Below are 12,124 nucleotides of genomic sequence, written 5' to 3'. Positions count from 1 at the left end.
CCGCGTCCGTAACGACCCCAACTATAAATCTATTACATTATTTAACCCGCACGGTGAACACCGTAAAAAAATAAATAAAAAACTATGGAAAAATTGCTGTTTTCTGTGAATCCGGAATTTTAAAAAAAATGTGATAAAAAGTGATTAAAAAGTCGCACCTACTCCAAAATGGTACCAATAAAAACTACAAGTCTTCGCGCAAAAAAAAAGCCCTCATACACCTGCATCGGCGGAACAATAAAAGTGTTATGGCTCTTCAAATATGGAGACACAAAAACAAATAATTTTGAAAAAAAATAGTTTACTGTGTAAAAGTAGTAAAACATACAAAAACTATACAAATTTGGTATCGTTGCAATCGTAACAACCCGCTGAATAAAGTTATTATTATACGGTAAACGGCGTCGATTTAGGACACGAAAAAGTGTGGCGAAATTTCCGTTTTTTTTCTATCTCTCCCCCCCCCAAAAAAAGTTAATAAAAGTTAATCTCTTTAATAATATGTACCTCAAAATGGTGCTTTTAAAAAATACAACTTGTCCCGCAAAAAACAAGACCTTATACAGCTACGTCGACGCAAAAATAAAAAAGTTATATCTCTTGGAATGCGATGATGGAAAAACGTAAAAAATGGCTTAGTCATTAAGGTTTAAAATAGGGTGGTCATTAAGGGGTTAAGCCATTTAGAGTCTCTTGTACACCAATATTGTCATGTGCACTTTGCCGGGCCGGTCATATTTGAAAATCCTGGACAAATTCTGTTTAACCCTTTCAAGACCGAGCTCATTTTGGCCTTCATGACCAGCCCCATTTTCTCAAATCTGACATGTGTCAATTTTTGTGTTAATAACTCTGGAATGCTTTTGCCTATCCAAGCGATGCTGAGATTGTTTTCTCGTGACACATTGTACTTTATGTTAGTGGAAAAAATTGGTCAATAAATTCATTGCTTATTTGTGAAAAACACCAACATTTAGAGAAAATGTGCAGAAATTATGATTTTTCTCATTTTAAATCTATCTGCTTGTAAAACAGATAGAAATACCACACAAAATAGTTCCATATGTCTACTTTATATTTGCATTGTTTTTTGAACATTGTTTTATTTTTCTAGGACGTTACACGGCTTAGAACTTTAGCAGCAATTTCTCACATTTTCAAGAAAATTTCAAAAGGCTATTTTTACAGGGGCCAGTTCAGTTGTGAAGTGGTTTTGAGGGCCTTATGTACTAGATAGATCCCATAAATCACCCCATATTAAAAACTGCACCCCTCAAAGTATTCAAAACAGCATTCAGAAAGTTTCTTAACTCTTTAGGCGCTTCACAGGAATTAAAGAAATTATTTTTTTTGCTGAAATTCATTTGTAATAAAAAAAAATTCTGTAACACAGAAGGTTTTACCCGAGAAATGCAACTCAATATTTATTGCCCAGATTCTGCAGTTTTTAGAAATATCCCACATGTGGCTCTAGTGTGATAATGGACCGAAACACCGGCCTCAGAAGCAAAGGCGCACCGAGTGGATTTTTGGGCCTCCTTTTTTTAGAATATATTTTAGGCACCATGTCAGGTTTGAAGAGGTATTGTTGTGCCAAAACAGTGGAAATCCCCAAAAGTGAGACGGTTTTGGAAACTACACACCTCAAGGAATTTATCTAGGGGTATAGTTAGCATCTTGACCCCACAGGTCTTTTGCTATATTTATTGGAGTTTGTCTGTGAAAGTGAAAATCGACTTTTTCTCTGAAAAAATATAAAAAAAAAAAATATTTGCAAGGAATAAAGATTAAAAAGCACCCCAAAACTTGTAAAGCTACTTCTCCCGATTACGCCAATACCCCATATGTGGTACTAAACTGCTGTTTGGACCCACGTCAGAGCTCAGAAGGGAAGGAGCGCCATTTGGATTTTGAAGCGCAGATTTTGCTGGATTGTTTTTCAGTGCCATGTTGCATTTGCAACGCCCTGGAGTGAGCAAAACAGTGGAATCCCCCCAAAACTGACCCCATTTTGTAGACTACACCCCTCAAGGAATTTTTCTAGGGTTATAGTTAGCATTTTGACCCCACAGTTTTTTTGCTGAATTTAGTGGTATTAGTCCGTGAAAATGAAAATCTACTTTTTTCTAAAAAAACATAGAAATGTTTAATTTTTACAATCAATAAAGGAGAAAAATAACCCCAAAATTTGTAAAGCAATTTGTCCTGATTACAGCAATACACCATATGTGGTAATAAACTGCTGTTTGGACCCACGGCAGGACTCCGAAGGGAAGGAACAATATTTGGCTTTTGGAGCTCAAATTTAGCTGGAATGGTTTTCGGGTGGCATGTCGCATTTGCAAAGCCCCTGAGGTACCAAAACAGTGGAAACCTCCCAAAAGTCCCTTTAGGGGACTGGAACGAGCGATCATTAGGTCGCTGGTACAATACACTGCAATACTAATGTATTGCAGTATAATGTCATTTTACAGGCTCCTGTAACAGCGCGATCCCTGTTCCTGTCCGTTAGTCCCGGGTGTCAGATGTAATACACAGCGGACACCTGCAGAATATGGAGCGGGAACAGCGCGTGAGCCCGCTCCATATATAACCCCTCGCACCACGACATGCTATTAAGTCGTGGTGCGCGAAGGCGTTAATGCGCAGCGGATGGTGCAAAGCGAAAATTACAATTTTCCACTGATATGCCATTTTAATGCACAATATATTGTGCCCAGTTTGTGCCACTGAAGACAAATACCTCATACAATGTTGAGCGAGTTCTCCCGGATATAAAATATCATATATGTGGACGTAAGCTGGTGCTTGGGCACGCTGAGGGGCTCAGAAGGGAGGGAATGCCATTTGGCTTTTGGAGCGCAGATTTTGCTTGGTAACTGTTCTGTTTGGGGTTTTGCTGGTATTTCAATTTATAATGTGGGGGTATGTGTAAATTGGGCAGAGTACATCAGGGCATAATAAGAGGGTATAATAATGGGGTAAATAAATAATAATTCGCAGATATGTGGCCGGTGTCGCACTGATAAATGGCGCCCGATCTTATCCACTTTTGGAACACTCTGCACATTTTGCATCGCCATATTCTGAGAGCCAGAACTTTTTTATTTTTACTCCAACAGAGCTGTGTGAGGGCTTATTTGTTGCTGTACAATCTGTACTTTTCATTGGTACCATTTTAGGGTACATGTGATTTTTTTTTAGCACTTATTAGATTTTTTTGGCAAGCAAAGTGACAAAGAAACAAATTCTGACAATGTTTTTTGTATTTTTACAGTGTTCACCGTGCGCTATAAATGACATTTTACTTTATTCTGCGGGTCGGTACGATTACGGCGATACCATATGTATATAGGTTTTTTATGTTTTGTGGCGATTGCGCAATAAAATCACTTTTCAATAAAATAATTTTTTTATTTTTCAGTCAAAAAAGCGGTGTAAGGGCTTGTTTTTTGCGGGACGGGTTGTAGTTTTTATTGGTACTATTTTGGGGTACATGCGACTTTTTGATCACTTTTTATTCTATATTTTGGGAGGGTAGATGACCAAAAAATAGTGATTCTGACATTGTTTTTTAATAATTTTTTTTGCAGTGTTCACCGTGCGGGAAAAATAATATTATAGTTTTATAGTTTGAGTCGTTATGAATGCGGTGATACCAAATAGGTGTACTATTTAACATTTTCATTTTTTTCCTATAATAAAAGACTTATTATAGGAAAAAAAGAATTTTTTGTTTTTGTAACTTTTATAACTTGTTTTTACAGTTTTATAAAACATTTTTATTACTTTTTTTAATTACTTTTTACTTGAAGACCTGCAGCACTGATCGCTGCTATAATACTTTACACTACCTACTAGGTAGTGTAACGTATTATAAACTGTCAGTGTGACGCTGATAGTCACACTGACAGGAAGCTTATGATGACCAGCCTCTGGCTGGTTCTCATAGGCTGCCGTGCATGGCAGACCCGGGGGCTTGGCGTCTCCCCTATGCGGTGATTTGAATTTGGGTACGTACTTTCATTTCCATCAGCAGACACTTTGGTTGTTATCCTTCTGGGTCTAGGCTATACCTTATGCCTATGAGCCTGGTTTTCTTTGCTGCTCATGCTCTATACACCTGTACATATGTTATACTACTATACCATTCAAATGTGGTTGTTTACATAGAAAGCATTTTTTTCTGCACATTAGCACTTTATATATGCACTGTTTTTGCGCTTTATGTGCATGCAAGCACTTAATTGCTATATAAGCAATTTTTCCACATGTCTCATATATATGTTCGTACCCTATTAATATTTAATATATCCTGCATAGGCTGACGACTTTTTAACATTGCATGACTCATTTTTAATTTGTATCTGTTATTTGTTTGTTAATAAAGATGAATTTGTTATTATTTATTACGTTTGGGTTAATTTTTTACCACTTCCTATAGGTTTCTCTGCATGTGTTGGGTCAGAATACCAAGTCACACTTGGTGTATTTATATGGTTATCTCATATTGGTATAATACTTGTTATTTATATTGATCTATCAAACAATTGACACTGTTGTAGATCCATTTACTCATTTCCAATGGGTGATTGACCATATTAGTGCTGCGTGTGTACAAATTGGTTTTCTATGCTAATTTTTCCCTGTGTTTTACACAGAATCAAGTACCGTGGATCCCATGGATTACAAAGCCAGGGAAAGTGCCTGGCGATCCTTGATGGATCAAGTTTTTAGAGATGAGTCATCAATGTCTGGTTTTAGTGGTTCTGAGAATGTGAGTGTACTCCAGAACGAATACAAAAATCTACTCCACCGACGTATGAAGGTCTGGTGGAATAAGGTATTTTTGGAAAACTACATTCAGAGGAGTCTTGTCCCAAGAGGTCTGAGGATCCAAATTTTTCCCTCTTTTCCCATAAATGATGAGACCTTCATCACTAGATGGGAAGAAGTATGTAGTAGCAGCTCAAAAAAATTCATGGAGCTTTTGGTCGGTCTCAATCAAGAAATGCTTGCTTCACTGGATGCAGAAATTGAAGGGATTCAATCCCAATTGATTATATTGATGCCTCCAGATAGTATGTCTAAGTTTAGACAAAGTCTTGAAATCCAATTTTCTGAATGGGGGAAGGAAATCCAAGAAATGAAATAAAAAAAATTCACGAGAGATGTTGGGGATTTCCAGCAAAATCGGGTATATAGATGGAGGAGAAATAAAATAACAGGTGGACATAGCCGTACACCCTCATTATCATCTGTCTCCTCTCTAAGTGAAACAGAGAATAAATTTTCACGATTAAATCATTCGTCTGGCACGCGATCTAAAATAAAACCCACACAAAGACAAGCGGCAAATAAAAAGAGACCAGATACACAAGACCCCACTAATCGTCTAAAGGTGATTAATTGGTCTACGTATACGTTCTCTGAAACAGACATGGAGGTTATAGAAAAAGGCCTAACATTTTCACCCTGTAATCGCTTTGATATTTTCTCCGCAGTAAAGGACCTCAATATGTTCGGTCGTTCATTAGTACATAAAAAAAGTGGTTCCATAAATCTAATCATGCTGATACATTTCCTACCATAGAGGAACAACAAGCTCTAGGGGTCCTTGAGAATCTCTTGGATGAACAGGATACTGACCTATCAGGTAAAATTCCATCATGTATTCGTATTAAATCAAAAAAATTCCCTCCTCTCAGTTTATGTCCTGCTGTAGATTCATTTGTCAAAGCAGTAGCGAGAGAATTTCAAAACATTCCGGACAGCATTAAACAGGACAATCTTACTCCCACACAACGAGAAAGTTTAAATAAATTACAAAAAATGAAAGATATCGTGTTCAAGGCTGCCGATAAAGGCGGTAATGTGGTTGTGTGGCCTTGCCAGATGTACGAGGCTGAAGCCTATAGACAACTACGTGACAATGTTACAAAAAATTGACCTTCAATCCCTCACTCTCTTTTTGATCAATATTACAACAGATACTATCTAAGGCTATACAGGAATATATTATAAATAAGGAATTATCAACAGCACTTACTAATGATGAACCAATCATCCCCACATTGTATCTACTTCCAAAAGTACACAAGAATGACAATTCCCACAGGAAGACCGATAATTTCAGGTAGGGGTAGCATCACAGAAAAGATTTGTAAGTTCATTGATTTTCATCTGAAAGAACTGGTTGTAAATTTACCATCATACATCCGTGACTCTGCTGATCTTCTTCAGAAGGTCAGCGGCATCAGTATTGATGACGATATGTTGTTGGTTGCAATTGACGTGGAGTCTTTATATACCAGTATTAGGCATGTCGATGGGATAAGGGCTACCAAATTCTCTCTCTCCATGTCTAATCTGGAAAAATCTACATGTGATTTTTTGGCTGACCTACTGGAATATGCCTTAACACATAATTTCTTCACATTTAAAGGGAATGTGTTGCCAGAAAAACATGTTTTTTTTTAAAAAATTAAACATTTAGTGTGTGGGCGATTAAACATGGTTCAAATTTTTTTTATTTTTTTCACGAGTCAGGAAATAGTCAGGAAATATTATAAATTAATTCTAATTTATAATACTACCCATTTTTGGTCACTAGATGGAGCTAGTTCCCAAAATTGCAGCATTGCAACATTGGGTTAAAAGCCCTCGCTCTAGTGAGCTCTCAGCATCCCCCCCTCCTTTATCCTGGCTAGTGCCGGGATAAACGAGGGGTTTGAAAGGTTTAACCTCCTACACTGTGTGTCGCCATTTTTTGAGGTAACCCACAGTGTAGTAGGTTTACATACAGTAGTAAACACACACAAACACTAACATACATTGAAATCTCTTACCTGCTCCTGCCGCCGCGGCTCCCTCCGGCCCGTCCGCTCCCTTTGCTGCCGCTGTTCCATGTGCACAAGTCCGGAAGCCGCGACCGGAAGTAGTAATATTACTGTCCGGCCGCGACTTCCGGTCCACAGGAAAATGGCGCCGGACGGCGCCAAGTTCGAATAGGACTGTGTGGGAGCGGCGCATGCGCAGTTCCCACACAGACGCCGTACACGGACGTGAATGGGACGGGAGCCGTTCACAGTCCCTATGGGACTGTGGCTGCCGTGTTCCATGTCTGTGTGTGTCGTTAATCGACACACACAGAAATGGAACAAAAAATGGCAGCCCCCATAGGGAAGAAAAAAGTGTAAAAATAAGAAACAGTAAAACACAAACACACAAATGAAAATAAACGTTTTTATTAAAGCACTAACATCTTTAACATATAAAAAAATTATTTGTGATGACACTGTTCCTTTAATGGGCATTTTTACCTACAGCTCCAGGGAACGGCAATGGGGGCTGCATGTGCACCCTCATATGCCAATTTGTTCCTGGGGCTGTGGGAGAGAGATTTGTTGGCGAATGACCAGGATGATTCAATGGACCGGGTCCTCTTTTGGGTACGGTACATTGATGACATCCTGGTCATTTGGAAAGGCACATCATTAGAATTGGATAGTTTTATGAACAACTTGAACAACAATCAGCTAAACCTCAAATTTACCTACAAATCCAAGCCGCAATGCATGGATTTTTTGGATATTAAATTGACCAAAGATTTAAACGGCTTCCTGCAAAGTGATGTGTACTGGAAGGAGACTTCCGTTAATTCCCTGTTACATTTTTCATCTTCCCACCCACCACAGACTATTCAGGCGATTCCAATTGGACAATTTCTGAGGATAAGGAGGATATGTTCCTCTGATACTCTCTTTGAGGAACAGGCTAAGGATCTAAAGAAACATTTCCTCGACCGGGGTTACAGTATGAGGTCAATAAAAAGAGCGTATCACAGGTCCAAGTATACTAGAGATGTTCTCCTCTTCACAAAAAGAAAAGTAGACATACAAACGCAGGTGAGGTTCATAACTACCTATCATTCTAGGTGGCCACAAATGAGGGAGATCCTTAAGAGATATTGGCCGATCCTATTAACCGACCCAATCCTTGCAAATTATGTGACTAGGTATCCCAGCATTACAGCGAGACGCTCAAAAAACTTGAAAGATCACCTAGTGAGGAGTCACTACGATCCGACCATAAGAAAATATCCTTTCGGGACAAAAGGTCCAAAATGGGGTTGTTCTCCTTGTGGACGCTGTGTGGCATGCCCCAATGTTGAGAAAACGACAAATTTCTCCAATGTGGCAGGTACGAAAACATATACCATTACACACCCGATATCATGTACCATGAAGGCAGTAGTATACTACGCAACATGCCCATGCCCTAAAGTATATGTCGGTCTTACCTCTAGGGAATTAAAGGTACGGGTAAGGGAGCACATGTCTGATATCAAACGAGCAGATAATGAGGAAGCTCTGGAAACCCTTAAACCGATACCACGACACTTTAAGATACATCATTCCTGTGATCCAACCAAATTGAAGGTAAAACGCATTGATCATATTGTTACAAACGTGAGAGGGGGTAACATTAAACAAAAGTTAGCGCAATGCGAGGCCCGTTGGATTTGGACCCTTGGGACAATGCATCCATTGGGTTTGAACGAATCTCTGAATTTCGCTCCGTTTCTCTAATCACTGACTCCTTGCGGGTCCATGTTTTTAATCTTTTATATTGTATATATACAATTGTTATATTGATAACTACCCTCCCTTGTTTTTCAACTTTATTTACAAGGTTCCTAGATACGCAACTATTATTGGAATCACACATAGACGATATGAGAAGTTGTGTATACGTGAAAGGACCAGACCGGAATTTATATTTTTTCCTATTTTAATATAAATATGTATATGTGTCGGTATTGTTTTTGGGAGATTTAAGTGCATTTTTATGTGTATAGTTACTGCTCCTGTTGCATGTGTTCATGTGATCGTGTGCACGTTTTTACAGATGCACATTCACAGAACATATATATGTATATTCCTGTAACCTTTGGTTCTATATGGTTATCCGTTGATGTAAATGGTATATATAGGTTCTTTTGACACCAATATTCATCTTTTATCATCACACATATGCATATAAGATGCTGAAACGAATATGTGATATCTTTTATCATTACCTTCATTATTATTTATTTTTTATTGGCACTTAATGTAACACCTATTCATCATCTTTTTTCTTTTATTATTTTTTCTTCACTCGCATGTTCACTCATATTTCTTTTCACATTTTTCTATCATCTATCGGGTCCTTATTTTAACATACTTTAGGACCGTCTTATGTATTCATTTAGTCTTCCATGCATCACCGGCCGTTACTTGTATTTGGCAATATATATATATATATATATGTTTTCCCCTCTTTACATATACCGGTTCGTTAATGCCTATCATGCTATATCACACTTGATAAACTTTTTCAGCTGCTCCTGCTATCCCCATATATACAAAACACAGTCTTTTGTTTGCCAACAAACATATGCTGCAGTTTAAGTTCATATGTGGATCCCGTGAGAGGGGTGGTGCTCCTTTCAGCCGCAGTCTCCAATCGGGGCTGGATGTGGGCGGCGTTGTCAGACATCTCCGGCTCACATCCGCCCCGATGACGCGGATCCGGAACTGCTAATACGATACTACACGCTAGCAGCAACCACTCAAAAAAGACCATCATGGCTATCCCCGTCGGCAAAATGTATCGAGCCAAAAGAAACTGCAGCTCAAATGAACAATACACCATGGAACAAAAACAGATACCATCCAGACTACACAACAGGGGATAGCCCAACTGGTCACTCAATCGAGCAAACCACATCACCGCCAAGATACCCAGAGCCAACTTACTCAAACAATCTAACCAAACCAGAAAATTAGATCCAAACGTACCTACCTTGGTCCTACAACAGAGTAATCAATTTTCTGAAATTAAACAAATTGTAAACAAATATTTACCTATCTTGATGGAAGACGACGGTCTACGCTCCATTCTCCAGGGGGGCTGCAGAGTAGTAGCCCGTAAGGCACCCTCGCTCGGTAACATTCTCTCCCCTTCCCTCTTTACCTCGGACGAAGTCAAGGCGACCTGGCTGGAAAGTAAAGGTTTCTTTAAATGTGGACAACACCCTTGTAAAACATGTTCCTATGCTCACCCCACAAAAACCTTTTCTAATTCAAATAACTCTGATACTTTCACAATACAAAACTATATCAAGTGTAACACCACATCAGTCATCTACATGATTGAATACATTGAATGTAATCTAAAATACGTCGGATGCACCAGTCGAAGATTCAAGACTAGAATATTGGAACATTTAAGTTACATCAGAAACCCTAACATCAGCAATATCTCCAACGTGGCCAAACACTTCATTTTTTACCACAACAGATTAGCAAAATCATTAAAATGTCATGCGATAGAAAAGGTCCACACCCCCAAAAGAGGCGGTGACTTGCAACACAAGATCCATCAAAGAGAAGCATATTGGTTCTACAGACTCAAAACCCGAGTCCCCAATGGTCTTAATCTAAAAAAGGAAATGATGTTCCTCTACTAAACATTCCCAATGTCACTTACTCCGCCAATAGTGCTCCTTCATCCTCTAATCAATTATATAGACACTAAATGAGAGCATTTTCTACTATTAATATTTTCAAATCTTTAAATAGCTGGCATGCATTAAAACACCTTCTTGCAGCTTCCTTCTAGTTTTCCCATCTCACAGTTAATTAATAATTTGATAGATACTCAATTAAGTCTCTTTTCTGTCTGAACATATTTATATTCATAGTTACAGCTAATATATGCAAATTACCACAAGGGTCACTAATGATTATTGTAATTTAATTGATCTCCAATTGTTTTTTCACCGTATTTTAACCAACTATACATGTTCATCATACACACCTCTTACATGTATAAGTTTTTTAGCCCACCCATCTCCCATTTATTCTCCATTTCTTTCTCACCTTTTACTTATATTTGGCCCCAGTTAATCAACATTATTGACGACTTAAATAAAGACTCCTTTGTCAACGTCACTAGCAAATCATAAAAATCAAATATACCATAAGTCTGGCTAACTAAACATATAGCAATATGGGTTTCCTCACATATACACAAGTACATCTTTCATCCTTTTGAAACAGTTATTTCACATGTCCAATAAAATAAAATATAATACACTCACCAATCGGCTTTAAGCAAGCTCAGGCCTCGCCCTCCAATGACCATATGCCGCTTTGCTTCCTGCCCTGCGTTCCAAATGATCCACGTGATCCTGAAACGCAAACAATAACACACATGACAGACCGGATGTGACCTCATTTCCAGCCGGACCCGGGTGAGGTCAGTACGGATACTTGGCTCCCTCTTCCCAACACATTTAAATTTATATGTGGCGTTTATACAAATTACACTGGTACCACTTCCCCTCTCAAATAAAGATATTATTTACCATATTGACTTACCAGTCCGATTCAGAGTGCGGCACGTCCGCAAGGCAGGGCTCCGACCATACTCCATTTCCTGCTTGCGTTCCGGGAGATCGAGGCCACCTGGAACGCAATCAGTACACACACATGTGAAACCAGATATATATATATACCAAACACATAAGTCAGTCAGTCAACTTCAGCCATGAATAAGGACGCAGGAAGCGTCTGAAACGCGTAGGCTTCCTTCATCTCTGAAACCTCTCCTTGCACCTCAGGACATCACTCCGCTTGATCCTATTTTAAATATGACCGAATAAACTTGGAACAAGTTTCCTTTTTATCTACAGCAGCGCTGGATCCACCCTCCTTTTTCCTACATATCTTTTATCATTACCTTCATTATTATTTATTTTTTATTGGCACTTAAAGAGGCTCTGTCACCAGATTTTGCAACCCCTATCTGCTATTGCAGCAGATCGGCGCTGCAATGTAGATTACAGTAACGTTTTTATTTTTATAAAACGAGCATTTTTGGCCAAGTTATGACCATTTTTGTATTTATGCAAATGAGGCTTGCAAAAGTCCAACTGGGCATGTATTATGTGCGTACATCGGGGCGTTTTTACTTCTTTTACTAGCTGGGCGTTCTGACGAGAAGTATCATCCACTTCTCTTCATTTGCCATAATCTCTGCCTGATCCGAAACTAGTGTGGAAAAACGAACAGAG

At 38.7% G+C, this 12,124-nt stretch overlaps 1 long non-coding RNA gene across 1 annotated transcript in view; it reads right to left on the bottom strand.

Moving 5' to 3' along the window:
* LOC142657221 (uncharacterized) overlaps window positions 1–11,525 on the bottom strand; it is a 36,626-nt gene extending 25,101 nt beyond the window's left edge. The window contains exons 1-3 of the long non-coding RNA XR_012849846.1: window positions 11,430–11,525; window positions 11,150–11,239; window positions 9,912–10,045 (exon numbers count right to left, since the gene is read on the bottom strand). This is a non-coding gene — a long non-coding RNA (uncharacterized LOC142657221). The remainder of the gene's footprint in view (window positions 1–9,911; window positions 10,046–11,149; window positions 11,240–11,429) is intronic.
* Window positions 11,526–12,124: the final 599 nt, after the last annotated feature.

The sequence above is a fragment of the Rhinoderma darwinii genome, chromosome 7 (genome assembly GCF_050947455.1).
Source record: "Rhinoderma darwinii isolate aRhiDar2 chromosome 7, aRhiDar2.hap1, whole genome shotgun sequence".
Taxonomy (NCBI): Eukaryota; Metazoa; Chordata; class Amphibia; order Anura; family Rhinodermatidae; genus Rhinoderma; species Rhinoderma darwinii.
Note: the sequence above shows the minus strand (reverse complement) of the source record. Positions and strands in the feature narration are given on the sequence as shown.